The sequence below is a fragment of the Mastomys coucha genome, unplaced genomic scaffold (genome assembly GCF_008632895.1).
Source record: "Mastomys coucha isolate ucsf_1 unplaced genomic scaffold, UCSF_Mcou_1 pScaffold18, whole genome shotgun sequence".
In the NCBI taxonomy this organism is placed as follows: domain Eukaryota; kingdom Metazoa; phylum Chordata; class Mammalia; order Rodentia; family Muridae; genus Mastomys; species Mastomys coucha.
In genome coordinates, this window is record NW_022196900.1 from 19,393,211 (window position 1) to 19,408,618 (window position 15,408).

The 15,408-nt window shown below is 42.3% G+C and overlaps 1 protein-coding gene across 2 annotated transcripts in view; it reads right to left on the reverse strand.

Annotated features, from left to right (window-relative positions):
* Lpar1 (lysophosphatidic acid receptor 1) overlaps positions 1 to 15,408 on the reverse strand; it is a 170,176-nt gene that overhangs the window by 137,616 nt on the left and 17,152 nt on the right. The window contains exons 2-3 of one of the 2 annotated variants that reach the window (XM_031377501.1): positions 11,780 to 12,348; positions 11,539 to 11,627 (exon numbers count right to left, since the gene is read on the reverse strand). The exons of the other annotated variant lie outside the window; for it this stretch is intronic. The gene's annotated coding sequence lies outside the window, so the exon portion shown is untranslated. The remainder of the gene's footprint in view (positions 1 to 11,538; positions 11,628 to 11,779; positions 12,349 to 15,408) is intronic. 2 annotated transcript variants of the gene reach the window in all.

Consider the following 15,408-nt stretch of genomic DNA (forward strand, 5'->3'; position numbering starts at 1 on the left):
ACACACACACACACACACACACACACACACACACACTAGTCAGCAATGCTTGCCCAGAATTGTATCTCCTAGGTGAATCCAAATCCAAGGCACTCAGCTTAGTGTCCTGCTTATCAAATGCAATCTAACAAGTGCTGTTTCTGAATATGCAAGCTGCCAGCTACAGAAGCCACCTCTGAATTCCTGGAATGGATTATTACTGGAGGGGACCAGCTGGCAACTTGCTATCAAGTTGGCCAGATGAGGGTTTCTCCATCTTGGGAGAATTCGTGGTTCATATTCTAAATATAGCATTATATTTCCTACCCTTGGAGCCCTGTTCTGATCCAACTCAAAGGGTGTGGCTAGCAGAGGTTGAGTACCTGCACAGTCCTCTGTGGCTTTTGAGATGGAACTTGATTTTCCTTGGCACATTCCTTCAGGGAATAGTGAGCAAAGTGGTGACAACCAAGATGATTCTCTTCTCAGGGTGGACCATAGCCAATGCCTAAGGAAACTTAGGCCTAGTGGTTGTCTAAAGAGAGACATTTCCAAAGGGCTACCTTTGCTCCCAAGGCCCAGGCTGAACTAGCAAAGGCTTTGCAGGAGTACCAGAGTTCTGCATCAGTCTGTGGACCCTCCTACCTTCCCTGCTTCTCCATCTCTCCCTTCCATAGGAGATGTTCTCTAATAAATGTTGCAATTCTCACTGGGCCTCACCAGCTGGCTTCCAGGAAGCACAACCTGTAATGTGTACTTCCACAAATGTCCTAGTTATCTTACTATTTATCTCTAAATAAATTTCATGTAACAGTCTTTCAGCTGATATTTTCAAGTTTCCTGACTGGAAACTGTTATAATCTCCTTATTAAGTCATGTCTTAGTCCTTTGTTTATGTTAGTATTATAGATTTACTAATTTTTATACATTCACATTACTAAAGGTTGCTTCATCTGTACAGAGGCACAGCTAGTTGGATTTATTAATCATGCTCCTTGATTGCTACATATCTCATCCGGTGTTCTGTTTACAGTCAAATCCTTCCTACTAACTTCTCCAGGTTCATTTCATTACTCTCTCCAGTTTCTGGTGCTAAATACTCAGTTTAATTTATTCTTTCCTTTTAATGTTTTTTTAAAAATGCTCTGCAATTGGCATATCCTTCATATCTTGTTTAAAAAAAAAAAGTTTTGTGACTGATTTCCAGGCCCTAAATATTTATGTCCCACCCAATTTCATATGCTGAACCCCAATCGTAGGGGGGGCAGTATAAGGAGGAGGAGGGGACTTGAGAGGTGATTAGAGAATGATGACTCTGGTTATGAGTAAGAAGGGTGAGCATACATATAACAGGCCCCAGACAACGTCCTCACCATTCTGCCATTCACAGACACCATGAGAGGACATCATCTCTGTAGGAAACAAGCCCTCTCACCAGATACAAATCTACCAGTCTTCAGCTTTTAGACTTCCCAGGTTTACAACACTGACTCATGCATTTCTTCTGTTTAAAATCTGCCCATACTCTATAATGTACACAATTATTGTTTGTCTATTTAAATGTTCTTTCATAGGCACTGTGGAACGTACCTAGGTCCTTGCACATACCACACAAGTCCTATACCACTTAGCCACATCACAATCCCAAAAGAAAAGAAAAATAACTGGCTAGTTTAAGGTGTTTTATCACAGCAATCCAAACGCTCCACAACACTGGTGTCTATTTCAGTCTCTGTGCACATTAGACTTCTCTGCTCTTTTAAGAAGGAAGGAGGGGGAGGGAGGAGGGAGGAGACAAAGAAGGGGAGGGAGAGACCCAGAGAGATAGAGAGAGCTGTGGGGTTGATAAAACCTAAACATCCATCTAACTGTTCCAAACTAGGTACCACTCCTGCCTCCCCACCTCCACCCTGACACCACATACTGAACCTAGGGCTAGTAGATGCATGCTAGGCAAACACTTTACCACTGAGCGACAATCCCAAGGCAAAAATAGGTCTTCTTAGTGGGTTTATAAACCTTAACAAAACAGGCTAGCGAGCATTTATCCGGGCAGTTGAGGCTATTGCTTCACTAGCTCTGCCTCCTCTGGGGTCAGCTCTATCCATTCCCCTGTCCTGAAGTTAGCTACTTTGTTGTCATTTTTTATTCCTTTGTCTTTCCCATCTGTTTTTGTGACTGCTCTATTGGTTGAAGAGATATCAGGACATAATTGGAGGATTGCTTACAGTTTTAGAGGATTAATCCATGATCATCATGGCTGGAAGCAGACAGGCATGGAGCTGGAAAATTCACATCCGATCCACAAGTTTCAGGCAGAGAGAAAGCTACATGGGACCTGAAAGGGCAAAGCCCACACCCAGCGGCACACGCCCTCCAACAAGGCCACACCTCCTAACCCTTCCCTCACAGTTCCATGGCTGACCAAGCCTTCAAACAAATGAGCCTGTAGGGGCCATCCTCACATTTATCAGCACCCCACCCAAGTCCCAGGACAGCGCACACTGCGAAATCCACATTGCCAGTCCTGTTACAATGGTCTCTTGAACCTTGCCAATGTATATTTTATTTGTGTTGCTATTTAACTTGTCTCATGAATATCGCTTCTGTTTTCCAGCTTCATTTTCATCTTTTTCAGGTTCAGAAAAGAAAAACCTACCACACTCTTGGCACTTTATAGCAGTCTTCCACTTTCGTACACGGCTTCCAATATTTTTAAACTATTCCTTATAATCTACCAAGTAAGTATAGCTAACTGTACCCAGTGCTTAGTAGCTCAGCTTGCCTGAGAAGTATCAAGTGTCTGTGCTCCAAGTTTTATCAAAAATAGATCTTAACATGAACTAAGATTATCAATATTTAATTTAGATCCATTTAGAAGAGGCAATTATCATTAAAACTGTGTTTGGCCTGCCTAACAGAGTTGTTTCTTTCTTTCTTAAAAACTGCCTTAAGGAACACATTTATTTATTAAATACTGAATCCTTGGTGCCTTGAACTCCTCAGAAGCATGCTAAGTCTTTTTTTTTTTTTTTTGGTGGTCCCTTGAAGAAAGATCTGAATTGAAATCATCAAGAGGGGAAGTGGGAGGAGGAGGCTGCTTCTGGTAAGAGTAGCCAGCCACAAGTGACCAGAGAAAGCTTCCTGTATAAAAGCCGCTCGCCTAGAAGTGGGGTTGGGTCATTACTCGCCTGTACGATCACTCACCCCAGAGCGACATATGAATGCCAGATGGTTGGACCGACTCCATTGAGAAACTGATATTTTCATTGTTTGGAACTTGGTTTTGTAGCTTTCTCCATGCAGTGATTTGATTGCAGCATTTAGAAAGTTGGAGAGTGTTCCCATAAATGATTCCACCCCTCGAATGTGAAGTGGGGGCAGGCGTATTAGCCTGTTTTTCCATTAGTATGTCATTCCCACTTTCTTACTCAGAGGTGGCTAATTCAGACAAGGTTCATAAAAAGAAAATGTGCATTTTGTGCTTCAGGATTTTTCCCTGCTTTGGGGAACTTGCTACTGAACAATACTTCCCTTGCCTTTGTTCGTGGAGTGTTTACACACGAATGTTCATGAAAAGATTATAACCATCACTAACAAAGTTATGACTACATAGCTATATGGCTCTTGTGTTATTTCCTTAGATCTTAACTCATCTTAAACATTTTATATCTATTAATATCGGCTCATCTCAACACCATGTTGGTGCTGTGAGGTAAGTACTATTCTTTCTATCTTAAGAAACTAAGGCATTGGTGAAGTCAGATTACTTACCTAAACCTAGGTAGGCAACAAATGATGAGATTGATTTTAGCCAGAGTAGGTTTTATAAACCCCCACCACCACACACTAAACTCGTAAGTATCAACACATCTAGCTTGCTGTAAGTGTATAGTAGCAATAGACAGCTCTCTGTTTCTTTTCTAATTTCTCCTCTCTCTCTCTTTCTCTCTCTCTCTTTCCGTGTGTGTGTGCATGTATGTGTGTATGTGTGTGTGTGCATATGTGTGTGCGTGTATATGTATGTGTGTGTATATGTATGTGTATATGTGTGCGTGGTGTGTGTTATATGTGTGTATATGTGTGTGTATGTGTATGTGTATGTATGTGTGCGCATGTATGTGTGTCTGTGGGGGAGGGGTGTGCGGGTATGTGTGTGTGCGGGTATGTGTGTCCGTGTATGTGTGTATGTGTGTATGTGTATGTGGTGTGTGTGTGGTATGTGTATGTGTGTGTGCATGTATGTATATGTGTGTGCACATGTGTGTGCATGTATATGTATGTGTGTCCGTGTATGTGTGTATGTGTATGTGGTGTATGTAGTGTGTGTGTGTGGTATGTGTGTATGTGTGTGTGTATGTATATGTGTGCACATATGTGTGTGCATGTATATATATGTGTGTCTGTGTATGTGTGTATGTGTATGTGTGTATGTGTATGTGGTGTGTGTGTGTATGTGTGTGGTATGTGTATGTGTGTGTGCGGGTATGTATATGTGTGTGCACATGGATGTGCATGTATGTGTGTGTGTGTGTGTCTGTGTGTGGTGTTTTAGAGACAGGGTCTCATGCAGTTCATCTTGGTCTCATATTAACTGTGCAGCTGAATATGAGCTTGGGCTTTCACCCTCCTGCAAATGCCTCACAGGTGCCAGAATTACAAGAGCTACTACCAGGCTCCGTTTCTTGGTCCTCGATGATACGAATGGTCTTGCTATTATTGTGATACATTCCCTGTCTACTGCAAGCCTGAGGCAATATCCCAGGCTCAACAAAACCAATACTTCATGGATCATAGAAAAATACGTTAGTATATTTAAGCAATAAAGGTTTGATTTCCTGCAGTCTGGCCAAGGATGACAGCTTCCATTATAGTAGAGCACGTGAGGGAGAGGAAGTACACAAAAATCAGAAAAACATACACGTAGGATATAAAGTCAAAGATATGAAGTTACAGTTGGGGTGTTGTGAGTACCATGATGTATGTAGCACACTGAAGTTCATGGGCTCACTAGGTCTCTGTGGATCAACATATACCTGCCCTCAAGCAAAAAGTCATGGGAGTGTGATAACTGCATAGCACTTGAAGTATGACACTGCCAGAGAACTTCTCAGGCAAGTGAGCAGTTAGAGAATTACCTGAATCATTGGCAAGCATCGGGCTGGTGAGCTAGCTTGATGGATGAACACACTTCCCACCAAGCCTGACAACCTGAGTTCCATCCCAGGAACCTGAGTTCAATCCCCAAGACCCACTTGGTGAGAACAAGACTGGGCTACACAAGTTATGCTCTGAGTTTTCGAATGTTCCTAGGGGACTTGGGCACACATGCCCAAGCCACATTTACACATTTAAAATGTAATAAAAAATGATAAAGGTAACTACTTAAGTCACTATACAATTGCTTCAAATGCATCAACTTTGTAAGCAGGTGAACTGGTAGAGAATGATTTCCATCATCTGGCTTCCTTGTTCACATGGGCTCCCAGCAGCATGCCTCTCCATTCTATCATTTAGTGTGGTTCAGTTTTTGCCCTGGGTGTAGGGCTATGATGTAGTCCTAACCATCCATACAATTGAGTTCTCACATTGATTAATTAGAGATGAGCCAAAGAATGTGGTCAGAGTCAGGCTCTGTAGCAGCGATCTTTGGGGCTTTTGCAGGTACAAAACAAAACAAAAACAACAAAAAACGGGAGAATACTGGACTTCCTTAGGAACTGAAGTTGTAAGTCTGAAAGCTTACAATGCTAGAGACCACCATGAATAAGAACTTGGAAAGGGGGTAAGCCAGCACACAGATACTTATCTGGAGGACAGATTTTGACACCTGTACCAAGCTGCACTCACACTCCATCTCTGGACATTTACATTCCATGAGTCCAGAAGTGTCAGTGTTTATTTCAGCTTTTTACGTTCTCCCTTTCTATCCAGAGTTAAAGAGAGAGAGGGAGCCATTTAAGGAGAGTTTACGTTGTGTTCCTTTGTGAGAGAAAACAATGGCACTTGAAGAAGGTCCTGGAAAGAACAGAAGAAAAGATTTTAGAGCAGCCCTGAGCAGAGCTCAGGATTCTTCAGGGCCTCAAAAGAGAAGACCCACACTGCTCCTTTTAGAAAAGCAAAGAAAATATTCCACACTTTTACACAGAATCCTTTAGGTGGGTAGGAAATGACTCCAGCAAATGAATCCAGCAATTAAAACCCAGTGAAGTTTTATGGTGGTCGCTAAGAGGTTCCACTTGCATCCTGTGACTTCAGGGTGCTGACCTTTTGGTCCGTGAGCCACAGATGGTTTTGAGTGCTTTGCAAAAGGAAGCTGGTCTACCTTTCCATGCTTCTCAAGAGAGCAGCCTGCAAGTGGTCGCCAGAAATCCTTCTTCTCCTCTTCCCAAGTAGTAAAAGTTTAGCTGGGTGTATAGATGCTCAGCTGGAGCCTGCCTTCATTTTGTGTCAGACTGCTTTGTAGCAGAGACAGACATGGAATCATTCTCCTCAGCAGAAGGGAAGAGGTGTGGCAGCCTTCTGTATCAAAAGGAAATCGCCTGTGCTCCATCTCTGTGCTCTCCCTTTATAGCTTGATCTAATTTCAACCAACTAAAGAAACACCCTAGGAATTGAAGAAGCAAGATTAAATAATGTCCCTGAATGATTAACTGGAGGCAGGAGAGCTATCCCATGAACCTGGACTACTTACTAGTAGATTGTTACTTGACACAGGAAAGAAAATATACATATAATATATATAAAATATAGTATACATGTGTAATATATAATATATTATTGTACATTTATATTTTGTTATATGTTTATATGGTTATGTGTTATATTACATATTACATATAATATATGTATGCATATATACATATATATACATTATATATATATATATATACACACACATATATATATCCCCTGTATTTGGGAGCTCTTTTTTCCAGCAGCCCAACACATATTTAGATAGCTTTATTTTCAGCATCTTGCAGCACAGCCTTGTCTACCTTTCCCTAAAAGATTATTTCCATCCTGTGATTCTCTTTAACCATGCCCTGCCTCACTGTGGTCTTTTAGTCACCTTCTATAAGTTGATGCAACACCAAACTGAAACTTTTATCAGATAATACTGAGAAAACATCTCTGCTCAATGGATTTCCCATATGAACCAGGGGCTCCCCAGCTGCTCAAATCAGGTTTTATTCATTTCCAAAAGCCTCCCCAGTTTTGCTTTCATGAGGGGGGGTCTTTCTCTGCTCATCAATCTCATGGGATATTTAAAACAAAATACAACATTTGGTGTTGTAACTTTAGGTGCAACAAATAAGAGAGTTGAAAATCTTTTTCCCCATAGAATAGATGGAAATGTTTCTATCTTGTCACGTTCACAATTGTGCACAGCTGAATGAGCAAGAACTCAGTTATCTCCCTCACCCCAAAGCCAGAGAGTATAACTGTCCACGGTCCTCAGACTAGCCATATCCTGCTGCTCTGCTCTGAGAGTCGCTGGGGCTCTGAGGACAGTAGATAGGCCATGCACATTTCAAACACACCTATGATCCAATTCACATTCCAGTTTCTAGTTACCCTGCTGGCTGCTGTCAATGGAATTCATCCATCTTAATTATGAGTCTCTTATTCAAATGACATGTTTTCTTCTCCATACTTTGAGCTTGCTTGGGATCCTTGGGGAACCTGGAGACTCCTGTGTTCTTTATTCTTCCTGTTTTTCTTCTTTCTCTCTTTCTTCCTCTCTTTGTCTACCTTTTCCTCCCCCTCTTCACTATCTCTGTTTCTCTGTCTCTATGTATCTATCTTCTATCTATCTATCTATCTATCTAGCTAGCTAGCTCTATTTCATTATCTTAGTTTTAGAGAATGAGTATCTAGTTAGCCAAGCTGACCTGTAGGTGTATAAAATTTTTTGTTCCACATTTCCTCATGAGAGAGGGCCACCTGTGGCCACAGGGCTCCTCCACTCCCTCATGTCTCCAATGTACCTGGGTGAAAGAAGACTCTGCTGGAGAACTCGAGGGTAGATCAAGGAGAACACTTCTTAACACGACTATAAGAAAAGCAAGCCCGAGAGTTAGCTTTCAACTTTTTCTCCTTCATCCATGCTTTTTACTGTTGTGTTGTTATGTTATTGTGGCTATAAAATTGCAATGGTTGGGACTGAACCCACAGCCTCATGCGTGCTAGACAAGTGTTCTACCACTAAACTGAATCCCCAACCTATAGTTTCAGTTACCTCTGGATTTTTTTTTTTTTTTTTTTTTTTTTTTTTTTTTTTTTTTTTTTTTTTTTTGGTTTTTTTCGAGACAGGGTTTCTCTATGTAGCCTTGGCTGTCCTGGAACTCACTCTGTAGACCAGGCTGGCCTCAAACTTGGAAATTCACCTGCCTCTGCCTCCCAAGTGCTGGGATTAAAGGCATGCACCACTATTGCCCGGCTGGATTATTATTAAATTACTAGCAATGTTCATTATTTGGACAAAAATCTGTATAATATTATACTATTAATTATAATTAATTATAATATATAATAATGTTAATTATTAAATATATTATTGTTCAAAATAATAATTCATGTTATTGATTATATTATATGATTACTTATTTTATTATTAGTTATTTTTTCACCTCTTATTGTGTCTACCTTATCAATTAAACTTTATTACAGTTGTAAATATACAGAAAAAAACATCCTATGCAGTGTTTGGTATTATGAAATCACCACTGGGGGTCATAGGATATATCCCCTGTGGATAAGGGGGCCATTATATTAATATAATGAATATATAATCCATGAAACTTAGATTTTATATATTTACTTTCAAGGTTCATTTGGTAAGAACAACCCAGACAACCCAGATAAACACAATGGATGATTCCTGAAGCCAATTTTGAATTCCAAACCTCTACTACATGGAAATTTCCACCATAAAGCACATAAGGAAAACTGCCCGAGTTAAGGATTAAAGCCCATTCACGCTTAGTCACCGCGGTAATTCCTTCCTGCTTCTAAGTGGCACTACATTTCCAACCAGGTGCCAAAATCCCAAGATCTGCCATGAGCAAAGGTTGTGTGAGTGAGTGGGAAGGTTAAGAAGCCATTTTAGTCACCCAAGGACAGGAGACTAAAAGTCCGTTTACTGGACATCACTCAGCCTGAGCTTTTTTCTCTGTGTGTGTGTGTGTGTGTGTCTGTATGTGTTTGTGTCTATCACTCTATGTGTATGTGTGTGTCTGTGTGTATATCTCTGTGTGTGTATGTGTCTGTGTCTCTCTGTGTGTGTATATGTCTGTGTCTGTGTGTTTGTCTGTGTGTGCCTCTCTGCATGTTTGTCTCTGTGTCTGTGTATCTGTGTATATGTGTGTGTGTGTCTCTCTGTGTGTATATGTCTTGTGTCTGTGTGTTTGTGTGTCTGTGTGTACCTCTCTGTATGTGTGTATGTGTGACTGTGTGTCTGTGTGTGTGTGTCTGTGTCTGTTTGCCTTGCAGGACTTGCTTCTCTCCTTCCATGTGTGGATGCATATGGCATTGAACTCAGGTAGTCAGGTTTGGTGGCAGAGTACCTTTAACTGCTGAGCCATCTGGCAGTAGTCTATTTTTTTATTGTTGTTTATAACTTTCATTATGAGACTTTCATACAAATGTATTTCTGTGCCTTCCTCGTATGCATGTCTAAGCACAGATCCTTCACAAGAGAATAGCATGGTATTTTCCGTTCTCTTCCCCCCACCCTCTTTGGCCCCTCCTCCTTAGAGCTCTCTGCTACCCAGCTCAGTCCTCCTTCCGCTTGCATCTTCTCTCCATCTCTCTAGATTCACCTGGGAGTCTGTCTTACTTCATTTAACCTAATGGTCTGCAGTTCGGTCCATTTTCCTCCCTCTTTCCAGCTTCTAGAACTCCATTGTGTACATACACATTTCTTTATTAGTTAGCATATGTCCAGGCTGGTTTCACATTATGAATTCATAAACATGGATGTAGCCTTTACGTCATCCAAAGAAGCAAGGTTTCTGGTATCACTCTATGTTATATCTCCCTGCTCTCCAAAGAGACAGGGAAGAGGTGCATCTATGTAGATTTTCTGTCTCTGTAACAGAATTCTACAGCACAGATAACCTCTGAGAAATGGACATTTGCATGGCTCACAGTTTCAAAGGCTGGGAGTCCCAGAGCACAGTGCTGGCTTTGGTTGCCTCATAACATGGCAAGGAAGTGACACACAGGGATGGAAAGATTGGAGCTGAGCCTTTTATCAGGGGCCCGCTGACATCATGACCAAACCCATTTGGCTAAAATTGCACAAATCTACTAGTGAGGGTGGAGTCCTTACGACCTCGTCTCTTCTAAAGGGTCCCACCTCATTATACTGTCATAACAGCAACCAAATGTCAGCATGAGGAGATCGTAAGGCAGATAAGAAGCCTACCCAAGGGTATTTAAGGTGGCCCGACTTGATTGTGAAGGAAGCCCGAGCCAGCTACTGATGCTGGTCATTCTAATCCTTCTTTTATGAGTGTACAGTCACAGAAAACTCACCAGAAGACTCTCAGCCATCGGGAAGATTTTTCATTAATTTTTTCATTAAATTGAAAAAATAAGAGAAAAAGCAGGAGAACGTAATGGAGAAAACTTAAGTAGCTCTTGGAAAACACTCCAACTAGGGTCTCCCATGAGATTTAAAAGATGATTAGAAGTTGCACACAGTTCCATTAAATATATTAGCAAGTAGAAAATGGATGTAATGATGAATTTTCATAGATTTGAAATACTATTACTAAAAAACATTAAAACAAAACTGATAAGTGGCAAAGTGCACTCGTCAGGAAAGCCAGCGAGTACATGCATTCCTTTATGTCTCAGACAAAGCATAACCATCACAGCACCGTGAGAGGATCACGTGATGGGGCATATCCCGTGTGTTAGGTAACATAGGGTGAAATCAGCCCATTTCTCTTTGGCTATTGAACTTGTGCTGCATCAGGCATTCTTTATAGGGTCTCAGGCTAGTAGCTGATTTCCTCACTGATAACCCCGTGGTGGCACACGCCTTTAATCCCAACACTTGGGAGGCAGAGGCAGGTGGATTTCTGAGTTCAAAGCCAGCCTGGACTACAGAGTGAGTTCCAGGACAGCCACGAAACCCTGTCTCGAAAAAACAAAACAAACAAAACAAAAACAACAACAACAAAAATGCCTCTTTTATTGTATTGCTGAGAATATTAAATACTGTGTTATCATTTGCAAAAACTTCTAAGCATCTGGCACAAAACTCTCACATTCGTAGTTTCAGGGCAAAAGGCAATGAAAACATCTAGAAAAGGTGTCTGGGAAACAGCACCCCGGAGCGTCTGTGCTGCTTCCTAGACCTAGGAAAAGCCAGGGCTAGACAAGTGCAAAGCAAGACCTCAGCAAAGCCACGGAGTTATGATGTAGTGCGGGGCAAAGGGGCGTGGCTAGGGAGATGGAAGGCTTTCCCCCTTGTATGTTCCTCACAAGAGAACCCGTTGTTCTTTCAAGCGGCTCACAGTCACTTATGTGTCTCTTAAGACTCACCTTTTATTTTGTTCTGCTGTTGTTTTGTAGATTTTTTAGGGAGGCACGGTGTGAGTCCGCTTCGTGGAGACTTGCTATAGGCAGGTAGCCTTGTTATCCGAATCAAGGAATAAAAAGATAAGGATGGGATTAGGTACCCCAACACCTTCCATGATCCCCCTCACTCTTCCTCTCCAGCATTCATCTCTCTATTACCATGCAGTAAGTTGTATTCACTCATTCAGCTAACCATGCTACGTACGTGTTGAGGCCAGGGCATTGCACACTGAGGTATTCTGTTACTGGCCGGTGTTTCCAGTCGTCATCTTGGGAAACGGGTGAGGAAGAGACTTGGGCACTTAGATACAATTTTTGGCTACTTTTGATCAACGCCTTAGCGGCAACTCAGTAGTCTCTTTTATTTTCCTCTTGCCTCTGTCTGCTGTGTGACTTGCCCAGGCACACTGCGTGCTGAAGCCCTTAGCAGACCTCCGTCAATCCTCACCTCCTTTTCTCCTACTTTGTTCTGTCACTTGGCTTTGCTCTTTGGGCAATTTCCTTGATAAGTCTGCCTCCCTGCCCCATTCCCTCTGAAGCCCAGATCCTCTCTGCTCTCAGGATTTCACACTCTGCTATGTAGGCCATCTGCAGAGAGCATCTCCCAGCCCCGAAACCTGGGACAGCTGCTTTTCAACTCCAGTTTGTCAGGGACAGCCTCTCTTGTTAAAAGGCAGACCTCACAGTAGCCCCAAGAAGTGTGCAGCTGTGGCAGGTCCGCACTTGACAAGCCTGCTAAGAGACTGGTGCACGTTTATTTTTAAGAACCAGGACCTAGGAAGGAAGTAACAATTAGGTAAGGCTCTTTCTTTCTGCCAATTCTTCATCTTTGAATGCTTCTATTTTTATTTTCTGTCTTTCGTTCTTTCGTTCCTTTGTTCCTTCCTCCCTTCCAACTTAATGGGCCATGCTGAGCTCACTTTCAAGGTTCCAGTCTTCATTATCCTTATGTCTCTTCCTCCTCTTACCCTTTCTCCCCTTTCTCCCACTCCTCCTCTTTCTTCCTCTCCTCCTCTTTCTTCCCCTCCTCCCCTTCCTCCTCCCTCTCCTCCCTTTCCGTCTCATTGTTCTTCCTTTCTCCCTCCCTCTTTCCTTGATCTCCTCCCTCCCTCTCCTTCTCCCTCCTCCCCTCCTCTCTCCTTCCCTCCTTTCTCAGTCCCTTCTTTCTCCTCCCTCCTCGAGGCCTTCTCCCTCCTCCCTCCTCCCTCCTTCCCTGGCATCTCAGGCCATGAGGAGCATTATACATATCTGACATTCCTTACTTCTAGAACAGAATGGAAGGAGACTGACTCGTGCTGGACAGAGTGTCCCCCGAGGTTTGGACACGTAGGCCACAGAACACAGAAGAGTGGAGAGCCAGGAAACCCCAAAGTAAGCACAGCTGGAATCTGTAAAGTGCACCCTCCCTCTTTGATTCAGAGAGAAACATACAAACAGCTGGCCCGCTGCTCCAGCTGTTAGCCTCTGCTGTCTGAAATGTGTAATAAATGCAGTTCCAATAGCCGACAGTGTGCTGCCCACTTTCCCCTTCACCAAATTTTGCTAAGCGGGTGTCTTTCAAAAAACCTTCCCCACATAGACCGTCCATAAAATGGCTTAATTATTCTGTGTGGTATTAGAGTTGTATGAGGAGATGGAGACATTCTTCCAAACCTGGAGGTTCAGACGTGGGGAGACAGGACAAGACCATTTTATTCAAAACAGAAAATTCAAAAACCTTATTTAGAACTTTATTGCTTTTTACTGCAAGCTATGGCTACTAAAATGTTGCATATTAACTGAATTTTGTAATTTATATGTAGTTACATGTAAATGAAAGTACACCCAGAGTCTATAATTTGAAGAAACCCTAGTTTAGTTTTTGACTACTAATGGATTCTGTTTGCTATACAACTCTTTATTTTATTGTGTCTCATTTTCTTTTTTTTTTTTTTTTTTTTTTTTTTTTTTTTGTGTCTCATTTTCTAAATTAAGGTTGATAAAAATCCTGGGGTGGGGGAGGGGGCATTGCCTGTGATCCTAGCACTGGGAGGTGAAGGTGGGAAGACCAGGAGTTCAAAATAAGTCTTGGCTACAGAGCAAGTTCAAGACTAGCCTGGGCTATAATGATACCCTGTCTAAAATAATAATTATAAAAAAAAAAAAAAAGACAGGGGAAAATCAAGTTTCCTTAAAGTTGAAGCATTTCTCTTGATGGATGTTTTGTTTAAAAAATTGAAGAAGTGCAAATTCCATAAACATACCTCCATTGAGTAAGAAAACTCATATAACATGTAAGCCAACTGATAAACATATTATTTAAAAACAAAAAAACAAAAACATTGTGGAAAGCAAATTGGAATAAAAAATGCTAGTTTGTCCTAGAATCTTTTCTGATACCTAGGCTTCATGACCCTTTCACTTGAAAAGACGCGCGCGCGCGCGCGCGCGCGGGCGCACACACACACACACACACACACACACACACAGTATCACCGGTTGGTTTTTACAAAACAAATTCCATTGTATTTACATGTGTTCACTGAGACCTGTTTGATCTGCTGAACTTAAATAATTTATAGAGAGGTGGCTTTCTTAGATGTGGGGAATAAGCGGCTCCTCACTAAGAGTCATCTCCCAGGGACTGCCCAGAAGCCTGGACTTCTCATCAAGGTCCTGCAAGCACAGCGTGCTGAAGCCGGCAGCCCTCAGAGGCTTCGCAGAAGAAGCGCCCATTTCCTTCTCATTCTCCCTCACTTTTAGTACAGCTTTAGGAATAGCCACCCACACCTCCTCATCTGTACAAAACCAGCCATGTTCAGAAATACAGTGGGTTGAGAATGGTAGTCGGAGGAGTGGGGGAGGGTCCTGGCTGTGAGCAAACGAAGAGCCAAGGAGAGAAAGGGCCAACTGCAGAATAGCTTCAATATGCCCGTCCCAAGCCTGATAAACATCTCTTTAATATTAAACACTGGCTGGAAGTACTTTCACATAAGGGAAAGAGAAGACCTTTCCGTGCTTTTGAAAGGTGAGCGTAAGATCAAAGAAGCCAGGATGGAGGTTTCTTGACTGGAATTCCATCAGCACAGATGGAAAACTCATTAAAAATAAATAAAAATAAATATACTCACAAATAAAAATAAGCCTCTAGGTTTTAAGACTTCTGGCCTGTGTTAGACGGAACATCAGGAGCCAATTAAATCGCTCTCCCCTTTTTTGTTTACCCTAAATGATACGGTCTTTCCCCTCCTCTGATTAGACCGGCATTGCATCCGCTGTGGTAAGGGACTGTTCCTTCACTTGCCTCAAACCCTTTCTCCAGAGCACAGGAGTTGGAAAAACATTGAAAGTCTGCACTGTATCACACGAGGAAAGCCAACTACATGTTCACCTTATGTCTTAGAATATTTTCTTTTGCCCGCCCCCCCCCAAAAGACACTGGCAGCTGGGGAATGTCTGGGTCCGTTTGTGAACTGTGGTACTCAGCCGTCCACAACAATTCCCTTTCACCACCTCCTGGGCTTATAATGGGATTCATTCTCCACATCATGCTTTTAGTTTTCTTTGTGCAGGCTTGGGCCCATGGGTCAGTTCTGAAAGGATGACACCTCGGCTTAGAGCCTTGTTGTGAAATAGGGACTATAAAGTGACATCACTCTTCCCAGTTGCTAGTTGAGAGCACAACTGAGCGTGTCTGTTTCCTGTCTGCCCATTGCGGGTCATCCACCCAGTAAAGGGTTCCATGTCTCATGCCTTCACATCAGCAAATCTACATTTCTGTCCCTGGGGTGTAGTCCCAGCAGCAGGGTGAACCTTACGTGTTGGAAAGAGCTACCAGCTACGTTTGTAAAAACC